Source organism: Sturnira hondurensis, unplaced genomic scaffold, assembly GCF_014824575.4.
Source record: "Sturnira hondurensis isolate 20B ecotype Veracruz unplaced genomic scaffold, ASM1482457v3 Scaffold0000780, whole genome shotgun sequence".
Taxonomy (NCBI): domain Eukaryota; kingdom Metazoa; phylum Chordata; class Mammalia; order Chiroptera; family Phyllostomidae; genus Sturnira; species Sturnira hondurensis.
The window spans coordinates 5,587,942-5,608,827 of record NW_028073411.1 but is presented as its reverse complement, the minus strand read 5'-3'; positions in this window follow the sequence as shown (position 1 = coordinate 5,608,827).

The following is a 20,886-nucleotide window of genomic DNA, read 5'->3' as shown; positions in this document are numbered from 1 at the left end:
ATCTAAGCCAGATACAGACGTAAGAGCAAATACATACAGTATCATGTGCTTTCCAACAGCCCTGTGTCTCGAGGGAGCTTTCTGACATCAGCAGTTGAGACAGGTGGTTCCCTTTCCAACTGCGGAAAATAAAACCCTACCGCAGAGGGAGTAAGTAAATATAACTGTACTGTAATTTTTCCTTGGTGCACTCTCCCTGTGATTTCTGTCCTGTGATGATACTATATCCAATGAACCCTTTCAGAGAACCCTTCCAGGCTAATAACCAACGAAACATTTGCAAACTGGCTGAAACTGCACAAAAGACACTGGTAGCACACTCTGTTAGCTGCCCCACTTGGTGGAACTGGGGTTTTCCTCCTCTCATTTACTCCGAATAGATTGCCAAGTGGCTGCCCAAATCTCTGCTGGAATATGTCATCCTTTGTCCTCTGTTACTGATACAACCCAACGAAATGACAGACGGGAGTCAGACCACGTTAAAATCACATGCGTAGTGCAGGTCAATACCAATCCTATCCAGTTTGAGTCTGAGAACTCAAATCAGCTGAGATGTACTAAGCCCTTTGTGGTCACAACTATTTGCTTTTGCTCTTAAGCATTCCTAGCAGAAGGGCACCCCATAACATGTGTATAAAATTACTTAATTCAACTTCCATTTCCCTTTCTGAACATAGATACTTTTACACCCTGACAGCCCCTGGCTCTTAAAGCATTCTCCTTTTTGTTGTATCTCCTTAGAAACACAAATCTCGTTCCCTGGCAGCGGCGGCTCTCAGGGCTGCACCACATGCCCAAACTAGTCCTCCCTTGCAGCTTTAATTCACAGTAAGTGGCATGAAAGGAGGTCAGCCCTGCTCCTAAAAAACACTCTGAGTTCGTTTTGACTTCGGAATCTATTTTGGAAAGCCACACTCCCTGCTACATGAAGAGCCGCTTCCCAGTTTGAAAATCTGGCTGTCACCGTGGACAACTTTATGGAACGGTCTGCGAAGGGCCCCATGCAGGGCCATGAGCACAGAGTCAACGCCCGGTCGTAACTCGCTCCGAGAATTCGGGAAACTCCACGAGCCAAGGGAGTTACTAAACGCCATCCGCTCTTCACCCCCTAAAACAACTCTTTCATTTGAAAGCCACCCATGGCACGCACACATGTGAGAGCTTTTCTTTCTTGAGATGTTCATTGAATGCTTAACTCAATAATGCCATCTTAATCCTGACAGTTTCCATGGTAACCCACCACTGTAATAAACAAGTCTGAAGACTGGGAAATGAAGCACGGTATTCCTGTTTTTGCCTACGCTCCTTCAACTTTCAAAGAACGGGGTCTCCTCGACAACTCTAAAGTTTATAGTTTATAGCTCTTTGAGCTAGAGCAAAAATAATAGCCTTAAAGAGATGATATCCAGCATTCAGTGGATCGGCGCCCTGTGACAAGCACTGTGCTGAGTACTGATCTAGATGATTCCACTGAAATCTCACACTGACAGGAAGAGCAAGTACCAATATGTTGATTCTGGGGATAAGCTTGCTGAAGCTTAGAGAGGTTGAGTAACTTTTCTGAAGACAAAAATCCAGTCTATGGGAAGAAGCCTGGGCCTGAAGTCAGTGTTATCCGGCTCCAGACATTTCTCTCTTAATGATTAGGCTGAGCAGGAAAAAAAATGGCATTTTTGTTTGTTTCTAAAAGTCACATAACTTTGATATTTCAGCGTCGCTCCACAAATCCGAAGGGAACCACAGCTTTATGTCCGGAAGGAAAGTAGAAGTACCACACACATCCGGCTCCAACTGCCAGGGAAGTCGGGGCAAGGCAGGACTCCACAGGCACACAGCCAACATGGGGCCCTACTCTGGTCAAAGGGAGCTGGACGGCAGTGTCTATAAATGTGACCTGGTGTCTCATTGAAAAGGATGCGTACTTCTTTGTGAATCAACCTCTACAGTTAACTCGGGGCATCTGATTCAGATCACTAAGAGCACCCCCAAAGGAGAAGGAGCCTTTACTACATTGTCACCCTTTTCCCTAAGCAAAATGAAGACTCTTTGAAGATGGCAATTGCAAATAATGGCCATATGAGAACACATCTTAAGACCACATGGCAAACCACATTACAAGAAGGTTTCCATGCCTGACACGTGTTTCCAGGCAAGTCTATGCCATAAAGTCCATTCGGTGTGTTTATCTTACTATAGAATACAATTCAGCAATACATTTCAACCTGGCTGTTAAAACCAATCATTGAATCAACTTCCAATATATATATTTTAGCTTTTGCTTGGGAGTGTGGTCAAATATAAAATTGTTCCATGAGTTAGAGTCATTCAAAACTCATTGTGGTACCAGCCAGCTTTAGGAAGGGGGGCTAAATTGTATGGTTTTTTAATCTACTCTGATTTAGGAAATATATATAAAACACAGTCCATTGAATGTATTTAAAAAGCATGTAGGCTTAGTGAACACTATGGCTCTCATTTAGAAACGATTATAATGAAGGTCCAAAATACTTAGGTCACCTGGCAAACTGGAGGGCCTCCACTTAATGGGGCCGGTTTCAAAGTAAATGACCCAGAATGAAAAGTCAGAATAAACTGTCTTCTTTGATACCCTCATACCTTCGGGAGCCTAGAAGAACACAGACAAACTGGGATGGTCTGTGGCCATGCAAGAAAGTAGGTACTGTTAACTCTGATATCCCATGACCCCTAATGCCACCACATCTTAAAAATGTCAAAGCTACACTATAACTAAATAGGAATGAAAGGTGCATGCTTTTGAATATGTAATACTGAGGTCTGGTCTGAAGGGAGTGACTTTTTTAAAAAGAAACTTACTTTCTCAAAGAGCATTAAACCGAGTCCACTTTCATGATCCTTTTCTAGGTATGCAAATTACGCTACTAGGAACAAACACGTCGAAGTAGGATCGGAACTCAGATGAATGCAGAATATGCTGGCTGTGGAGCTTACGCACCCAGCAAAGAGTACCAAGGACATGAACATGAATGTGAACTAACTTCAGTACAGTCTACCACAATACCACAATATACCAGCACTGCCACTTAATCTCTCTGAGTCTTCATTTTTCCATCTAGGGAACGAGGACAATTCCTACCCCACAGGCTTATCATGGGAATTCAACAGGACGAGCTGCAGAGACATAGGGGAGGGGGCGGCAGAGTGCCTGGTATACGGCGGGCACTACGCGGATACCTACTGCCTTCCTCGGTCAGGTTCCTCAGCTTCAACTATTTCTCTGTTCTTGCAACCTTTCCTCTCCCTCGTTTCCTGGAGTGTTTTAAAACATACATGCAATAAGATTTCTGTGCCTGTCTGTGCCTGTCATCCCATGGAGTGGACAGTGAGGTTGAAGAAGACACGGACGTGTATGGGAACCAGGGCCCGCGTGTCCCTCTCTATGGGTGCCTTGCCCACAGACCGAGGGGGAAGGATGACTGACATCTCTGCTTGGAGCATGAAGTGACACCCAGTGCAATGTGTAAGGGAAGCATTTGATTTGTTTATTTGTTTATTTATCACTGAATTTATTGGAGTGACATTGGTTAATAAAATTATATAGACTGCAGTTGTACAATTCTATAATACATCATCTGCATAGTGTATTGAGTGTTCACCATCCAAAATCAAGTCTCTTTCTGTCACCATTTATCCCTCTTTACCCTCCTCTACTCTACCTCTACTTCCATGCCCCTCTTGTAGTCACCATACTGTTGTCCGTCATTGACGGTTTTATTTATTTATTGACTTCGCTTAATCCCATCTCTTTCGTTCACGACAGCTGTCAGTCTGTTCTCTGTATCAAACAGTCTGTTTCTATTTTAATTGTTTATTTTGTTCATCAGATTCCACTATAAGTGAAATCATATTAAAGATCAAAGGTTTGTGTGGAAATAAATTTTGAAAACTTTAAAATGAAACAAAATTAATATTTGGCTTTACAGCCAATGCTTAGATATTGCAAGTATGGGCAGATTGTAAGGAAAGCCAAAGTGAAAATTAACACCAAACATCACTTCCTTAAAGGAACTAGTGACAGACCATGTCTACATTTGTCTTCAGGTTTTTAAAGGTAAAATTATTAAGGGCTAAATATTAAAAAAATTCAAAACTTGGAAAACTCAAATATAGGTGAAGTGCAGCAATTTTAGTCCCAGGAAAAAAAGAAAGAAAAACTAAAGATCACTTTCTGCATCAAATTCACCAAAGCTCTCTCTGAATATTAGCATCATAAAACTACTGTAGAAATGCCCAGAGTTTAAAATAAGTAAAACAAACTCAGGGCATTAGGGACAAGAAATGTATTCTCAGAAGCCATATGTCATTTTTTTTAAATGTTAGTTATTTATTTTTAAACAGAGGGGAAAGGAGGGAGAAAGAAAGGGAGAGAAATATCAATGTGTGGTTGCCTCTGGTGTGCCCCCTACTGGGGACCTGGCCTGCAACCCAGGCATGTGCCCTGACTGGGGATTGAACTGATGACCCTTTGGTTCGCAGGCCCATCCTCAATCCCCTGAGCTACACCAGCCAGGGCCCGTATATCATTTTTAAAAAATATGATCAGTAGTTACCACCACTTGAAAGGGGAACAGGGAAGAGCAAAGAAAACAGCATACTGCTTGGAAAATCATCCACAAAGAATCCATCTCTTAATTCATGTCTACAGTTGTTATTTATAGCCTCAGACAGTAACTTTAGACTTGTCAGAGGGTGTGAAACGGGCTTCCTTCCCTACATGAGCTCCCTGTGAATAATAATCATTCACTGTCTTCCTACCTTGGAAAGGTAGTGAAAGTCTATTCTAAAACTGAAAAAGAAAACAAAAAACCCTGCTAAAAGGCTACACCCACGGCTGGAGAACAACTTTAGCCCATGATGCCCTGGCAGCAGGACAGACACACAGCACATATCTCCGAACCCCTTGCCCTATGTGTGGGAATACATGGACCTACCTGCAAATGTGTAGAACTTCAAAGGGGAAACAGCCAGCCATTTTGAGCCAGTCAGTCACTAAGAATCCGCTACGCTCCCGAAGATGGCCCAGCACGCACTGGGTACTTAACTTGGGTGGGATTTTGTGCCTTTCTGTCCTGAATGGGCTTACGGTCTAAGAGTGAGCAGAAGGTCAGACTCACAACCAATCTGCATACCCACATGTGAACATAATAATAGCAATTGTTCAGGGAGAAGAAGTGGGGATCAGTTAGGGGCTAAAAAATAGGTCTAATTAACCTTATAAGCCTAGAATGAGCATGCCAGCCAGCCTCTACACAAACCTTTAGAGGCCCCTGCCCCCTCTTTAATTCAAAATAGAAATTGGACTTCTTACTAAATGATGCATTATAGAGAAGCCCAATAGAGGTCTAAGCATTGTTGTAATAGCGGCTTCCATGATTACTTTAAAGGATCACATGTGATAGCCTTTCAAAGGGAAACTTTTGGTGACTCTGCATGGGTGTCTTGCTTTGCTGGGCACCCCACTCACTAGTATTGGGTAATACTGCGGGGGTGCCCACATACTAATAAAGGAAAACAGAGATGTGTTTTGCCAGGACCTTCCCATCCATTCATAAACCCTTCAATAAAAGTCCTGTGATCTGGAATAAAGACTTGTAAGAGGCACACTTGGCTGGAAAAGAGCATGTGGATTTCTCTAGCTTTTGGGGTGCCTGCTGGGCTCCAAGAAGGCATAAAGAGAGAAGGAGAAAGGATAATGAGGGAGAGACAGCCTTCTCTTTGAAATGAGACCAAAGTGGGGGCAGAATCAGGCTCCGACACTTCCTAATTCTTTGAAATGGGTCAAGATACGCGGGCTTCTGTGAAACAGAAACGACACCACTGTCTTCCTGGAGAACGTAAGGATCAGACACCTAGCTCGGCACCTGGTAGATATTTGCTAAATGCTAGTGTTTCTCAATAGTAAGGGCACTAGAAAATAAAAAGTCGTAGTGGCAGATGATGAATCATACAAGGTCCACTGTGAGCTGCTAAGGGAAATACGAAGAAATATAAAAGGTAGTGAGAACCGAGCCTTGGCTCTCAGCCAGGTGGTGAAATGCAGCTGCTCACGTGATCTTATTGAAGAACTAACTGTCTTTAACCCACAAAATTCCAGCAACTCCCTACAAGTCAAGAAATAATAAATCAAAAAGAGTTTAGAATGGACAAGTGGGTTTTTAAATACAAAATTAAACATAGGATGTCGGCCATGTACCTACTACTGTTCTAAATGTTTTATATTTAGATATTAGATATAATATCTAATTTATATAATTTATATCTAATTTATCTATTTTATATTTTATATTTAGATATAGTATTATCTTGATAACATGGGAACTATGGGTGTCACCTCCCACTGTTTCCCCAGATGGAGAAACAGACACAGAGGGTTGCTTAACCAAAGCTACCCATCTAACACGTGGTAATGTTGGCACTTGAACCTGGGCAGCCTGCTTCTAGGGTGCACATCTTAACCCTACCACTAAACTACTGCTTTCTAGCCCCTGCTTCTGTTTTAAGTCTCTGTGATTCAAGTTGTGTAAAACACTAAAGCTACACAGTTGAAGAAGAGCTGGCTCCTGGTCTCGGAGAACCTTCAGGCTGACGAGGAGAATAGGATCTCTGAGCCTGGAGCCACAAGGAAATCAGCAGGACATCATGAATGAAACAGAACAGGCTGCCTGGAAGAGAGGGGGGAAGGAGAGGCAGGCATCCTCAGAACAGAACCCGCCTCCCACCCCTTCACGACTGAAACCATTCTGTGTGTGCCTAGCACAGCGTGGGGCACGCTCAGTAAAAATAATTGCCTTTGTTATGTATGGACTAATAAGATAATGATATTTTGCACTGTTACAACTATGAATGATACATAATCTATCCTCCAAGGAGTTCACAGTCTTATGGGGACAGAGACACCAACTTGGTGTCTAAAATGAGGTTACGTGCTTTGTGGAGATGATCTGAAATCCTGAGATGAGACACATGATAGACAACCAAAGTCCTGATACAATCGTGCAACAGGTTCTGAGAGCTAGCTGGTGGTCTTCCTAATAGGCCCCCAGTCTGACCGAATCTGCTGTTAACTGTTGATAAACTGAGGTACGTAGCCGTGCATTTCACCAAGAACCACGTGTTCAACTGCGATCAGTTAATAACTTTCCAAATGGACAAGAAATAGACAGGGCCTGGCATGGACTAGAAAAAAATAGAATTTGCGAATACAAATTCCATCAATAAATATGCACTAAAATGTATATTGGTGGCTTTTAAAAGACAGTTCAGGAGATGCATGTCCCCAGCTATGAGCAATTATAGACTGAATCTTCAGAAAATGGAAAGAAACTAAAAAGGAGTCATTAGTATGAGATTGAAAAGATACCCAGTATGAGAAACTAGTATTTTATGTAGGAAAACGTCTTAGAATAGGTTTTAAGGCAGGAGGAGGAGAGGTGTGGGGAATGGGAGAGAGAGAAAGGGTTACAGAGGAAGGCATGGCCTTTTCCAAAGCAGGGTCTCCATTGTTTGGCTTGCTCGGCCAGGCCGAGCGGCAGCATGGTGCAGAGCAGGGCCTCACACCCTGGACTCTGACACTGACCTTGGCGCTTAGCCATGTGGCCTGAGTAAAAGGGTGAGGGAGCTCTCTGCTTAGTTTGTTTATCTGTAAAATAGGGCTTATCGTGCGTACTTCTTAAGTAAGGTCCTATGAGGATCCTCTAAAGATTATAAAATATAATGCATCTGATTGTTTATGGGCAACCTTGGCTAAGCTATGGTGGCCAGTGGTTTGTTCACCCACTAGTATGCGCTCCTGTGAAGATCTTTTGTCGGTGTAATTAAAATCTACAATCGGTTGATTTTAAGTAAGGCAAATGTCTCTTCATAATGTAGGTGGGCCTTGTCTAATCAGTTGAAGGCCATAAGACTAAACATTGAGATTGCCCTAAAAAGAAAGAACTCTTCCTCAAGACTGAAACCTAGAAGTCTGACTTCTAGACTGCTACCCTGATATAGATATAGACAAAGACATAGGTATAGAAATAAGTGTAAATATAGATATGTAAGTATAGGTGTAGGAACAAGTATAGATATACATATATAGATGTAGAAATAAGTATACATAGATACATTGTTCCCCTGCCTCCCTGGAGAACCCTAATACAACATTTTCAGTGCATTGAATGCTCACTATGTGCTACCCATACTCCAGGCATTTTAATATCTTTAATTCTTAAATTCATTTATATTCCCATATTCCCTCTCTCTCTCTGCCCCCAAGTAGTATACAAACATACAGAATGTAGGCCCTTCTTCAGTAGTAGATCAACTGATGAAATGTCTAAAAGCCCACTAATGTAATTTTTAATGTGATTTTAAAAGCAAATTTAGGACTCTTAGAAAAAAGTAAATGCAAATCAAAGAAGAATATAATCTAACATAGTAACTGAACAACTTAACACAATGCATTTGCTAAACACAAATGAATGCTAGAATTTCATAGCTATGTAAAGGAAGTAGAAATTTTTTTCCTATTACTTGGTAGCAGCCCAAATTACTTTACTTCTGAGCTAAGAGGACCTCACGAACCAGGCACCTATTCATTCACCCATCTCTACACTCACCCATTCACAAAACACGCATAGAGAGCAGCCCCAGGACTGGGAAGAGAAATAAGAAGACAATAGTCCTCCCTCCTCCCGGCGAGGCCCTGTAGGCAGGCAAGTATGCAGAGGAGTAAGCAGTATGATTACATTAATAGAATGGACTGGAATAAAGTGATGCAGAAGGTGCTGGGGAGGCTCAGAAAACGGACATCTAATCTCTTCTGGAAGGAATTCATTCCTTCATGTGTTAATTTCTTACGTGAAACTTTAGTAAGGTGAACTCTGTGCCAAGCACCATGCTGTGTCCTGGGAATGAATACTCAGTATTGTCTTGTCCTATCCTTACACGTGGAAAATAACCAAAGAGAAGTAGCGTTAACATGCGTGAAAGACAGATCTTCAAAATTACATTTAAAAACAAAACTCTCTCTTTTTTGTGATGAAGTCCCGTACACTATGTTAACTGCAGGTCGATACCTGGGATGTCAGTCAATACCAGTGTTTCCAAGCCACTAATGCGAGCTTTACAAAGTGTCATTGCTCAAGATCTCACTGCTTGAAGTGTGAGCACAGCCGCAGAAGATGCTGATATAAATCTCATGTTATTGATAAATAGCATGACTTTGTCAATTATTAACAGCAACTATATATTGCAACAATTTCTAAATGAAGCCTTGTAAATAACTGAAGTTCTAATGACTCAAGAAGACTACAACATCCATCAACACTCACGGCCCCTGCTAAGTGTCACCATGGTCCTGGAAAGTTACACTGTCACTCAAAAGGGCTACAGCAACGAAAGAGTAAAGATTTTGTATCCTAAAAGAAAAGGACTAATTCTATCCAGAAAAGACAAATTTAGACCTTCATGGAACCGAAAATCTGGACAGGGGTTGGGGAGTGGTGTGCCCTGGGAGGAAGCAACAGGGGAAAGGAAGAGTCCCATGTCGAATGCGAGATGAGACTGCTCAGTAGAGATTCCTTTGGTCTAAAGGAAAATGGGCTGGCTGGTTTCTTTTGTTCTTTTCATTAACTCCACTCTTTTTTTTTAATGTTTAAAATGTATAGCCTATCTATGAGCAAAAATGGAATCACTGATTAAATACAAAGTTAGACACACGAAACAAGACAATAAAAATAAAAACCTGATCAAACCAAGTTAAAAGGAACAAGGAAATAAGTGCTAGTATATATTTGAAATGCACTATGGTTTGGAACTGGGTTTTGAATTTAGCTTTTAGAATTTGTGTTCCCTAGCTGTTTAGACAAAAAAAAAAAAATCAGATGAGTTGAATTAAATACACGTTCATTATCCGACACAAGGGAGCAGGAAGTCTCTGACCTCTCTACCCAGTTGTAAGCCCTCCCACTTCTGGGACCCAGCCAAAGTCACCCTGTTCCTTCGATGTTTTCCTTCAAAGCATTCATCAATTTTCTAAATTTTATATCTTTTGCTTATTTTCTGTTTCCTGGTTCATGAGACCAGAAGTCTCAGGTTTTTGTTTGTTATTTTATCTTGTGTTCCTTAGAGTACTGCCTGGTACACATAATATATATATATATATATATATATATATATATATATATATATATATATATTTTGTTTGTTTGTTTATTCCAGGAGTCCAGAGTAATTTTATCCTCAATCCTGAGCTTCAGAATAAATTTATCATGTAGCCGCCTCAATAAACTACATGAGGCTATGAGGCTACGTTGAAGTGGGGAGATAATGAACATGACAAGCATCAAATAAAAGGTACATGCAAATATGTAGTGACAAGGGAACAGAGGTTGGAGCCAGACGATCTGAGTTCAACTACCAAGGCCACCTCCTCACGCTATGTGCCTCCCATCGGGCAGCTCAGCATAATTGTGAAGCACACAAGACTCTGGACTTTAGCAACCTGGTTTTAAATCCTCGCTCTAAAAGCCCATAAGCTGTGCGACCTTTGACAATTTACTTAGCTTCTCTGTGCCTTAGTTTCTTCTTCTGTAGAACGTGGTTAATGACAATATAGTCAAAGGATTACTAGGATAAGTACATGAATTAATATATGTAAATCAATCAGAATGTTGCCTCGCACATAGAAAAGCTAAGTACTGGCAGTTAAGTTGAACTTGGGACCCTCATTTATAAAACATGGATAATAACGACCTGTGGTGTAATCATAAGGATCAAGTGATCTTAATACATGTTAATGTGCTTACATTTTTAATAGATGACTTGTTTTTTAATTTCAGGATAGTGTATGTTCATTGTCAGTTTTTCAGAAAGACGGAGAGAGTAAAAATCCTTTATATCTCAGCAAACAGTGACAACTACTATTAGCACTTTCTTATGTCAACATCCAGGTTTCTTCTCATGCTTTATCAACACAAAGACATGTGTTTGTGACAATGTAATCTCAACAGAGTTAGACACATATCATACACTGCTCAGAAACCTTCTTTTAAAAAACTTATCCTGGGTGTTTTTTCACCAAATAAAGATCTACTTCCTTCTATGTAACATCTGCCCAGCATTTTATTGCATGAAAGAAGGGCCTCGATTTGTTCAGCCAATACTCCATTCGCAGCCAGGTCGCTTCCCATGTGTGAAAGTGCTGCATAAACTACAAAGTAATATACGAACGCTAGCTCTCATCACCATTAGTTTAAAATAAATATGTAGACATTACCATTAAATTCCTCAAAGGTCTTTCACTTTTTCTTTAACCCTTTAGAAATGATGCTTCAATCTAACTGTATGCATTCAATCTCACTATCATTCGAAATGCATGGCATTTAGGGACCCCGTATGTGAACAGGAAAAAACACACCAACTCCTAAATCAGACCAAGGGGAGGTGGCGGGATTATTCCCAAGAGCCCATCTCAGCACAAAGACTCTGTTCTTTCTCCAGGCATGTGCCACCTCACTCACACTCCTTTGCTCACAGGCTGACGTCACGCATTGATTGCTGCCTTTTCAGAATGCACCCGTGGCTTCAGAATCTTTATTGACAATGAATTCCCAATAACCATTATGAAATGATCAGAGCAGGCAGGAGAGATAAAATGTATTTGTTAACCCCATGCTGAAGACCTAAATAATTAAAAAGGAATTACCTCCAAGCATGTGCTGAGTAGCTACCATGTGAGGTAGCCACGTTGGAAGTGGCAGATTTTGCAGCTATACTAACTTATACCATTGTCCCACACACACTCTGGGTTCCCGGAGATTTGAAAACACGCCTTTGGCCTTCTCTGTAGCCTCACCTGTGCCTAGTAGAATGCCGCCTGAGAATAGCAGAGAGTTAATATTGTTCACTTGTGGAGAGCAGCTGAAGTAACTGAAGACCTTGATCTCATTATTTTACAATCTCATTGATTAATAACTGAAATTAAAAGTGCCGATGTAGTCTCCCATTGAAAATAAAACCCGTGATACCATTTGTGGGAGAGTGGAGTTGGATAGGGCATCCAGTTGCATGCAAACAAGTAATTTAGAATGGCTAGTCTTTTCTTTTCACAATAAATTTTCTCTATTAATTAATGTTGTGCCTTAGAGAAAGTGTGTGTGGCAGGACGCAGAGGGCTCTGCTGATACCAGTTTTGCAGGAGGAGGTGGCTTGTTCATTGAGATATATTGCAGATTTACTTCCTCCTGGCACAGGTCCCAGCATGAGCTGAACGGGTTCAGCTTATAAAACTCTGGCCTTTCACCTCTTCGAGGCTACAATTAACTACTCCATGAACCTCATTCATTAGACAGATACCCACTGGATGGCCAATAGGTACTCCACAATCAGTAAGCATTAGATTTGGGAGAGTCCAACATGACAAATAAATAATAATTTAAACTCAAATAGATTATATGTAAACATTTTAGTTCTCTCACAATGGCAGGGCTCATATATTTTTATTTCCTAGTATTAAAATCACTCTAACCAGGAAGATCTTTTTATCCCAACACGAAAATTAGCAAATACATTCCAACATCTCCTACCTGTTCCAACTATTTTATAACGGCTACCAGGAATTCATTGTTAAAAAGGATTCAACTACACCTGAACTCTAAAGAAACTTCTGTGATCGACTAGTGATGTCTGCCATGAACGAAGAGTTGCCCGAGTGTTCTGTGTGTCAAATAGTTGCCATTCCTCTATCTTGTGGGTCATCCTGACTCTGCTCCTTTGTTTTCTGCTGGTCTCTGAATCCCTCTTTTTTTTTACTGGTACTTCATCAGTCATTTGAGGACCCATTTATTTTCTAAACCATGACCCAACATGGTTAATATTGACCACTGCGCCCAATCACCCTTCACCATCGAACACTGGAATTCACCCTTCTCTAGTTTCTTCACTTTGGATTTGTCTCAGTTTTTAAAATAAAATCACAATGCTCCTTGAGGGCAGCAACCTTTTACCTTCATTCTTTTTAGCCTCTGCCACGCACTGCTAGCTATGACAAATGTGCTCAACAAACACTTTTCATACGATTGCTGGGAGAAAGGACCTGTCACAGGGCACTAACAACGTGGCTTCATGCACAGGGTCTCCATGTGCCATGTGCATACTTTATATCAATTCATGGAACTAGCTTGAGTCTTAATTTCCCGATCTCTGAAACAGAGATGTGGCCACAGAAAATCTCTAACATCCCAAATCAACCTAGCATTCAATGCTTCTACGTATCTTAGAAGATAGTGTTTCAAAGAGGACTTCTGCAGCTTGAAATATCTCTTTTCATCTAATAAAATAAGTTTTTTTCTTTGATAAAGACATGAATTGTGGATCTTCTTAAGAGGCAGCTCAGCTTTCACTCTCTCTCTACTCTAAGTTCCCAGTAAATGAATGCTGATTCTCTCCTCTTGCTTTAGTCCTTAACAAAAGCCCACTCTCCTACTACTAGAAAATAGGATTTGAGTGATGGCCCTTACACTAATTGGTCAGGAGCCCTCAATAAAATATTGTTATTGACAGAATGTTCTCCCTGTTCATGTGCTGATAAAGTAGCTTAGAGACACAGAAAGAGTAAATGGAGGACAAAGAAAATCTACCTTAAACTTGGATAGAAGAATTGAGTCAGCATTGTGGTGTTCTTGCTAATAAGAGACCTTCCTAAAAGAATATAGCAGAAGCCACAATATTCAACAAGACAATGGGAACAGAAGAGTAAGAATCAGCAGTGGTGGGGGAGAGGTTAAGAAAAGAGACAAGATCTGCCCTGGCCAATGTGGCTCAGTTGGTAGGAGCATCGTCTGTAAACTAAAAGGTCAGGGATTCAATCCAGATCAGGGCATGTGCCTGGGTTGCAGGTCCAGTTCCCGGTTGAGGTGCCTGTGAGAGACAACCAATCAATCTTTCCTTCTCCCCCCTCTCGAAAATCAATAAGCATGTCCTCAGGTAAGGATAATGGGGGGGGGGGGAGAGATCCAAAAGCTTGACTTGCTTTGTTTGACCCTGGAAGTCTCCATAGGATCAAATGTAAATGAAATCATTTAGAGACCATAATTTTTAACTCAGCCAGAAGAGTATGCATAAAGAAATCCCATCACAATCTGTCAAAAACTATCTATTGATTTTAAAAGATAAAACATAAAATGTTCAAAGGAGCATCATAACTATAACGCTATGGTTTAAGATCAAGTACAGAGAAGCTTCTGCAGATGGGACTGTATTCTGCTGTGGCCAGTGATGAACTAACTCAGTGATCTCCCAGGTCTTTTTCCTAGAAATGAGCCTCTGTCTGCTGTAACTTCATCTATCTAAATTTTAAAGAGACAAAAGTAGAACCAAGGATAATATCTATACTAGTTCTCATAATGGCAGTTTGCTTATACTGTGGTCAAGTCTTCAACTTGCCATCCCTGAACACTAACTGCTAAAGTGCAGAAAACACTACCTGGCCAGCAGGTGAGCTGTGCACTGAGGGAAAGGGAACCATGGGTGGGCAAGCAGCGTCTGTGACCCCAGGGCAATTTGACTCCGGCAGAAACCCCCAGATTCTTGCACTTTAAGTAGTACCTGGACAAACCAAAGCTTCACTTTCCCTGAAACCCTAGACTGATCTACAAAGAACCCTGAACATGCAGCTGACCCTTGAACAACGTGGTGGTTAGGGGTGCCAACCTGCCCATGCAGCTGAAAAGTTCTGCTTTCTCCAAAATGTATCCTCAATATCCATGGGGGACTGCTCCCAGGACTCCCAGCAGAAACCCAAATCTGCGGAGGTTCAAGTCCCCTATAGAAAGCGGCACATATCAATGCATACAGTCAGTCTCCTACATCTGCAGGCGCCTGGCCACTGGTCAAAAACAGTGCAGGTATTCACTGAAAAAAAAAATCCATGTACAGTGGACCTGCACAGCCTGTGCTGTCCAAGGATCAACTCTTCCCCCTCCCCCGTGTCCCCAATCCCAACCCTCCCCCAACTTCAGAAAAGGAAAACTGGGGCAAGTTTTCCTGGAATTCTTTTGTGTGTTCTCCTGAAACCCACAAAGTCATCACTCAGCTTCCAGAATCTTCCTTCCTGCCATCCCTGCCTGAAATGACCAGAGAGAGGCCATACTCAAGTTCTCCTCATTCTTCAAACCAGAAGCAGCAACAGGGAGCCTGTCCCAGCCAGAACTCAAACTGTGCTGAGGAGACACCCGACACATGACCAGCCTGGGCTCACCCACTGAGTAACCAGCAGTGAGGAACAGCCTGGAGAGCTAGGGATTTTACTATAAAAAGGATCATTCAGGCCCCTCACAGCACCCACCCACCTCCCTCCTACCCACCCTGTCTCACAGGGAAAGCAGGCGAACACACTACTTTGAGGACCGGGCAAAGCAACAATTCCTGCCTCCCACTCATCACATTCTTCTGAGGAATGGGGCTGACTTTGATTCTTCAGATTACATTCACAATTAAACTCTTCAAGACTTTGTACTCTGGGAAAATGGTAAACAATCCAACTCTTGTCCTCAGATAACCAAGTGTGTGTGTGTGCGCTGGTGGGGGTGGAGCGTGTAAGGGATTGAACTGAATGACAAGGGACACCAACTCCTGAGAAAGTCTTCACAAACAGAAGTGCATGTGAGTGGAACACCTTGTAATTTAAAACTACGTCTCTCTCCGTGGCGTCTCCAGTTCTCAGCCTGAGCCAGGCCAGGCGTGGGATTTGATTTGGCTGCCCTTCTGTTAACAAATGCACTCCATCACAGCCTCCGGGGTGCCAGGCGGCTGCTTGCGTGAAGCCCCCGGGCCCGCGGAACACCACGTTGTTAGACATTTCACTGGCAGCAATAGAACTGCCTGCAAATGCTCAGACCCCGTCAAGCACAGGCAGCGGCAGGGGAGGGGTTAATAAGTGCACGTTGCTCTTGGCTTTTCCGGAATCAGTTGTAAAAGGCACGTGGAGCCTTACTGAATGCAAGTGCAATTTTACCCATGCATATTTCCTGGGCTACTTGCAGGAAGTGTTATGGGAACTCAGCTTTCAGTAGGAAGTTCACTCTGAAAAAAAATTGATAATTCTGTGGTTTTTAAGGAAAATCTGGCATTCACCTAAATATCATGCCTCTGCTGGTCCCCAAATTCCAATAGGGTAGCAGACGTGTTCAAGAATGCTTTGTACGTGGTTGAGCCTTCCTCATGACTCATCAACGGGGAATAATATTTCATTCATTCCACAGATACTTATTCATTGAGTATCCCCAATGTTGAGAAAATGTTCCTATCATATTAAAATGTGGGCAGAGCCAGAAAGGATACCTGGATAATCAGAGCTGGATTTTGACCTTATGGAATTTGCCATCTGATAGGGAAATCGATACACAAACACCAAAGATACTTCAGTGCAAGGAAGAAATGTTAGGCAGGTTAGAAACTGGCCTCTAATGGACAGGATGTTTGGCACTCTGAGAGAAACTGATTCCAGCTGGGGCAAAGTATATTGCTTAGCTTTGATGTCCAACAGAACGCAGGGAGTCCTCAACATCCCATCACCTCGAGAACGGAACATCTCTAAGACAACTTCACTTTGGTGCCAAGATATGCAGGTACACGCCCACGTGTGGTCTGAATTTCTATAGCAGTCTGGGGGGGTTCCCTCTTTTCCTGCCCCAGGAACAGCAGGGAGTAGACGTGTTCACACAATAGCTAAGCTTCATTTTTTTTTAACTCTGTCATGTTTTAAGAGGATTAGTTTTATTAGTTCAGTTAGTTCCCTTTCCTTTGATTTCTTAATGTGGAAAACAAACCGAGAATAAAAAGCAGGAGTTGACTTCAATCGTCCACAGTCAGGCACTAACTCTGGGTTTGAGGTGAGGGCTCGGGCTGGCATTTTAGCTCACTTGTGTTTGTTTGGTTTACTCCTGACAGAGACAATGGAATGCTTCAATGAAAACACCCCAGTCACTTTCCATCTATGAATGAACAGAAGGTGTCCCGTGGCTCGGGAGGAGTAAACATTCCGGCCCACTGGAGGCCCGCTGGCTCCGCCATTGCGGTACCCACTCTGGCTTCGCATGTAATGTACTGAAGTTGGTGCCGTCTCACGGAGGCGTGATTTCTCACTGACACCTCTTTGACACTTCCACCGGGGGCCACTGCAGTGGGGCAAGGTTCAGGGAAGTTGGCCAACAGTGAGGCAGAGGCAGACATTTTCTCCACGAACTATTACGTTTCCTAATTCTAGACTTTTCCCTAGGGGCCTTCGGTTTGTATTTTGTTGGCCGCTGTTAGCTCTGCTGGGGCTGTACAGCCCCAGGTTATTGTCTCTGAAAGTAATGGAGCTTCCCCCAACTACTGAGCCTCACCAAGGATTCGAGTGCAAGAGGAATACTGCTGAAGACACGAGGCACATGGGCAGCCCGAGACATGGATTTAAGTTGAGAGTGCTCACTGTGTGCAGGTCAGCGCAGACTACAGAGGAACGTGGCCGTGCACTTGACCCCCCACTTGAANGGGGCTGTACAGCCCCAGGTTATTGTCTCTGAAAGTAATGGAGCTTCCCCCAACTACTGAGCCTCACCAAGGATTCGAGTGCAAGAGGAATACTGCTGAAGACACGAGGCACATGGGCAGCCCGAGACACGGATTTAAGTTGAGAGTGCTCACTGTGTGCAGGTCAGCGCAGACTACAGAGGAACGTGGCCGTGCACTTGACCCCCCACTTGAAAACAATCCTGTGTCAGTACCTGCATCTGTCACATGTCTTCACTTTGGCAGCCATTCATTCATTCATTCACGCGTTCATTCAACACACGAGTACCTACACCAGAAAGATGGCTGTGGAAGGGCCGGATGCTGGGGATGGAAACAAAAAACAGTAAATACGAGATGGATGCTCCTCTCGAGGAATTCACAGTCCCGTAGGGAAAATGCACGTCAACAAACACTGCTAAGGCAACAAATGAAAATAAAAGAAATGGTTACTAGAAAAAGACGCGCATCGAAGAGCTGTCGGAATAAAAAGGAAGGAAGGGGGTATTACCTGAAATGCTTTTCTTTAGAATTAGATTCCGAACATGTTCCTATTATACTGAAGTCGGATTTTAACTTTACCTCCTGAGAGGGGAGAGAGAAACAGGCATCGCGTCCACCCCACAACTTTCCCCTGAGATGAAGTATTTCTGAAGTTCCCTTTCTAAATGATTTGTACTCTTCCTTTTCCATAACTCTCCTCCCACTCTCAACATCTTCTTCATATTGTCATTCTTTTCGCTCTCGTGGAAGCCAAAGAGTTGTATCCGAGAGGAGCACAAACGAGAGAACAGGGGGAATTTTGAAACTCCTTCCAGGGCCGGCCTGCCTCTCGTTCTTTAACTGGGAGGGACGTGGCATTTCTGAGTCCAGGCAGCGAGGGTCATTTACTTTCCACGCTGGCTCCGTCCTGGCCTCTCCTGGGCACAAGTAGAAACGATACCAAACTCTGCTGAATCACTACAGTGATTTTATGATGGAGATAATCACAGGAGATTGATTTCACCATCAACTTCATTTTATAATAGTCTAAAACAGCTTGGACCCCGGAGGGACTCATGTTAACTTTCTCAGCCTCCCACTCTGTGTAGACAAATGCCTTTGCCCTACCCTCCTTTGAGATTCCCTGGTCCACATTTTCGGGGACTGGCAGTGCTGTGTGGAGGAAGGGTTGCTCAATTAATGTTCACAGGGGACACCCGAGTTTCTAAAGCAAAAAGTAAAGGAAGAGACTTTCATTCCACTTGCGTTTATAGACAGGACTCTAATCACAAGGCTTGGGACAGTTTACCTTTTCCACACACACACACCTGTTCAGCACCACACCCAGGGCAGGACCAGCTTCCCCGCATAGCTGCTCCTTGCATCCCCCCTCACCCACAGCACCAAAGAGTACGAGGAATGTGGCCACCTGTCACAGCCCTCCGGCTGCACACATGGTTTTCATGAAAGACTTTCCTGTTTGATCCTCTTTCAAACACCAGGCACAAGGAGGCCTGTCCCTCCCACCCCCCACCTTCCCCTCTCTTTTTCAGAAATGGGATGGGTTTGCGGTCATAAGATCAGAACACATCAGTTTCAAGCAAAAACACATTATGTTTTGAAAACTGTAAACTACTTGGACAATTAAATAGTTTAAAAGACAAACCTTCAAGTGTCCTCGGCAGAGATGTGCCAACGTGATAACCTCCTGCCATGCAGACTGGGGAACCAAACGTGGACCTGAATGCATTTTGCTTTTAATTAACTTTTCTAAAGTTCCTCTCACCACAAGCGATCTGCCACCAACCCACTGTCAACTAGAAGAAACAACAATTATTTCACTCACTGAAAGAGTCATTTTTACCAATGAACTACCACTATCCATCAGTCTAAGATTGTCTACCTACCCCTGCCCTAAATACAAAAACAAATAGGAGAATAAATCTGGAGGTGAATAAATTTCCTGCACACCAATCCCCACAGGCCATGTGTTTATAAGTCAACAGCTTAAAATGAAAACATCTGATGAAGGTAATACACCTGTTAAAAGAGCATAAAACTCCAAACCCAGTGGTAAAATATAAAGATTATAAAGCCTCTTAAAGGAGCCATCAAAGCAAACCATTAAATGAATACATCTGCTCCATGCTAGAGTCTAGTTTATAAGTGCCACTCAAAATAAAAGAGATTTAGGACAAACATTTCATAAAGGGATGTGAAAAGCAGTGAAGGGAACGTATTTTGAGGATGATGAGAGAAAATGGAATGGGTTCCGTTAAAAAGAAGAATTGACCTAAACTCAGTCCAGGACTCAAATAAAAGGTTTTATGAGTCTAGTTTTCACTGAAAGAGGCGAGACATGAGAGGGTATAGGAACATCATTTTTATGCCCCACTTTATATTTTGGTTTTAGTCTACAGAAAAAAATCAGTTTAGTGCTTAATAGTTACCTGTTATGCAATGTGAAACTTATGAAAAATACAAAACAAAAAAAATTAAAAGAAAATCTCCAATCAAGGCAATTCCTATACAACTTTGAAACTAAAATGTTACCAAAGAAGTATGATAAGAGAATAGTGTTAATTGTGCATGAGTGTATATCCACCCGACCTTCCTTAATATGATTTTAGCAAGTGGTATTTTCTGGTTTTCCTGTCTCTCTAAATTCTGTTTCTCAGTATTCCATCCCTTCCTTGTTGGTGCTCCCTGCAATTCTATTCCCAGCCCCTGGACTTGTTCTTCTCACTCTTCCTCAGTCGGCATCACTGCCTCTGAGGGCTTTCACTACCATCACCACAACGGTAATTCCCATACCCACGTCTCCAGCCCAGACTGTGCCCTCCCAGCCTCTGAGTCAGCCAGCTGCCAACTGCTGACTACCGGCGTCAGGCCGGTCCCGGGAAATTCGCAGTATACAAAATGGACTGTGATATCCTCCCCCAGCCCCAGCTGCTCCTGTCTGAGTTTTTTGTATCCGTTAGAAAGTTAGCAGTAAGATCCAAACTCAATGATAAAGATCCACATGCAGTTATCACTTAATTCTTCTTCCCTTTTGTAGCTGTTCCTTCTTTTCCATTCCACTCCCAATGTCCTCCTTTAGTCCAGGCCTTCATCCACATTACCCCAGTGATCTTTCTAGAACACAGCTCTGGCCACACTCCAGGACGGGAAGCACAGCTGTGCCTCAGCGCTGACCTAGAGGGAGCTCTTTCACATCGCAGTGAAGCTCTCTGAGCTGGCTCCTGCCCACTTCTTCTGTCTGACTGCTGCTCATGCCCTGCTTTCTCTAGACTTTGCTCAGTCTCTATCTGGCTTCTCCTCTGGGTCTTC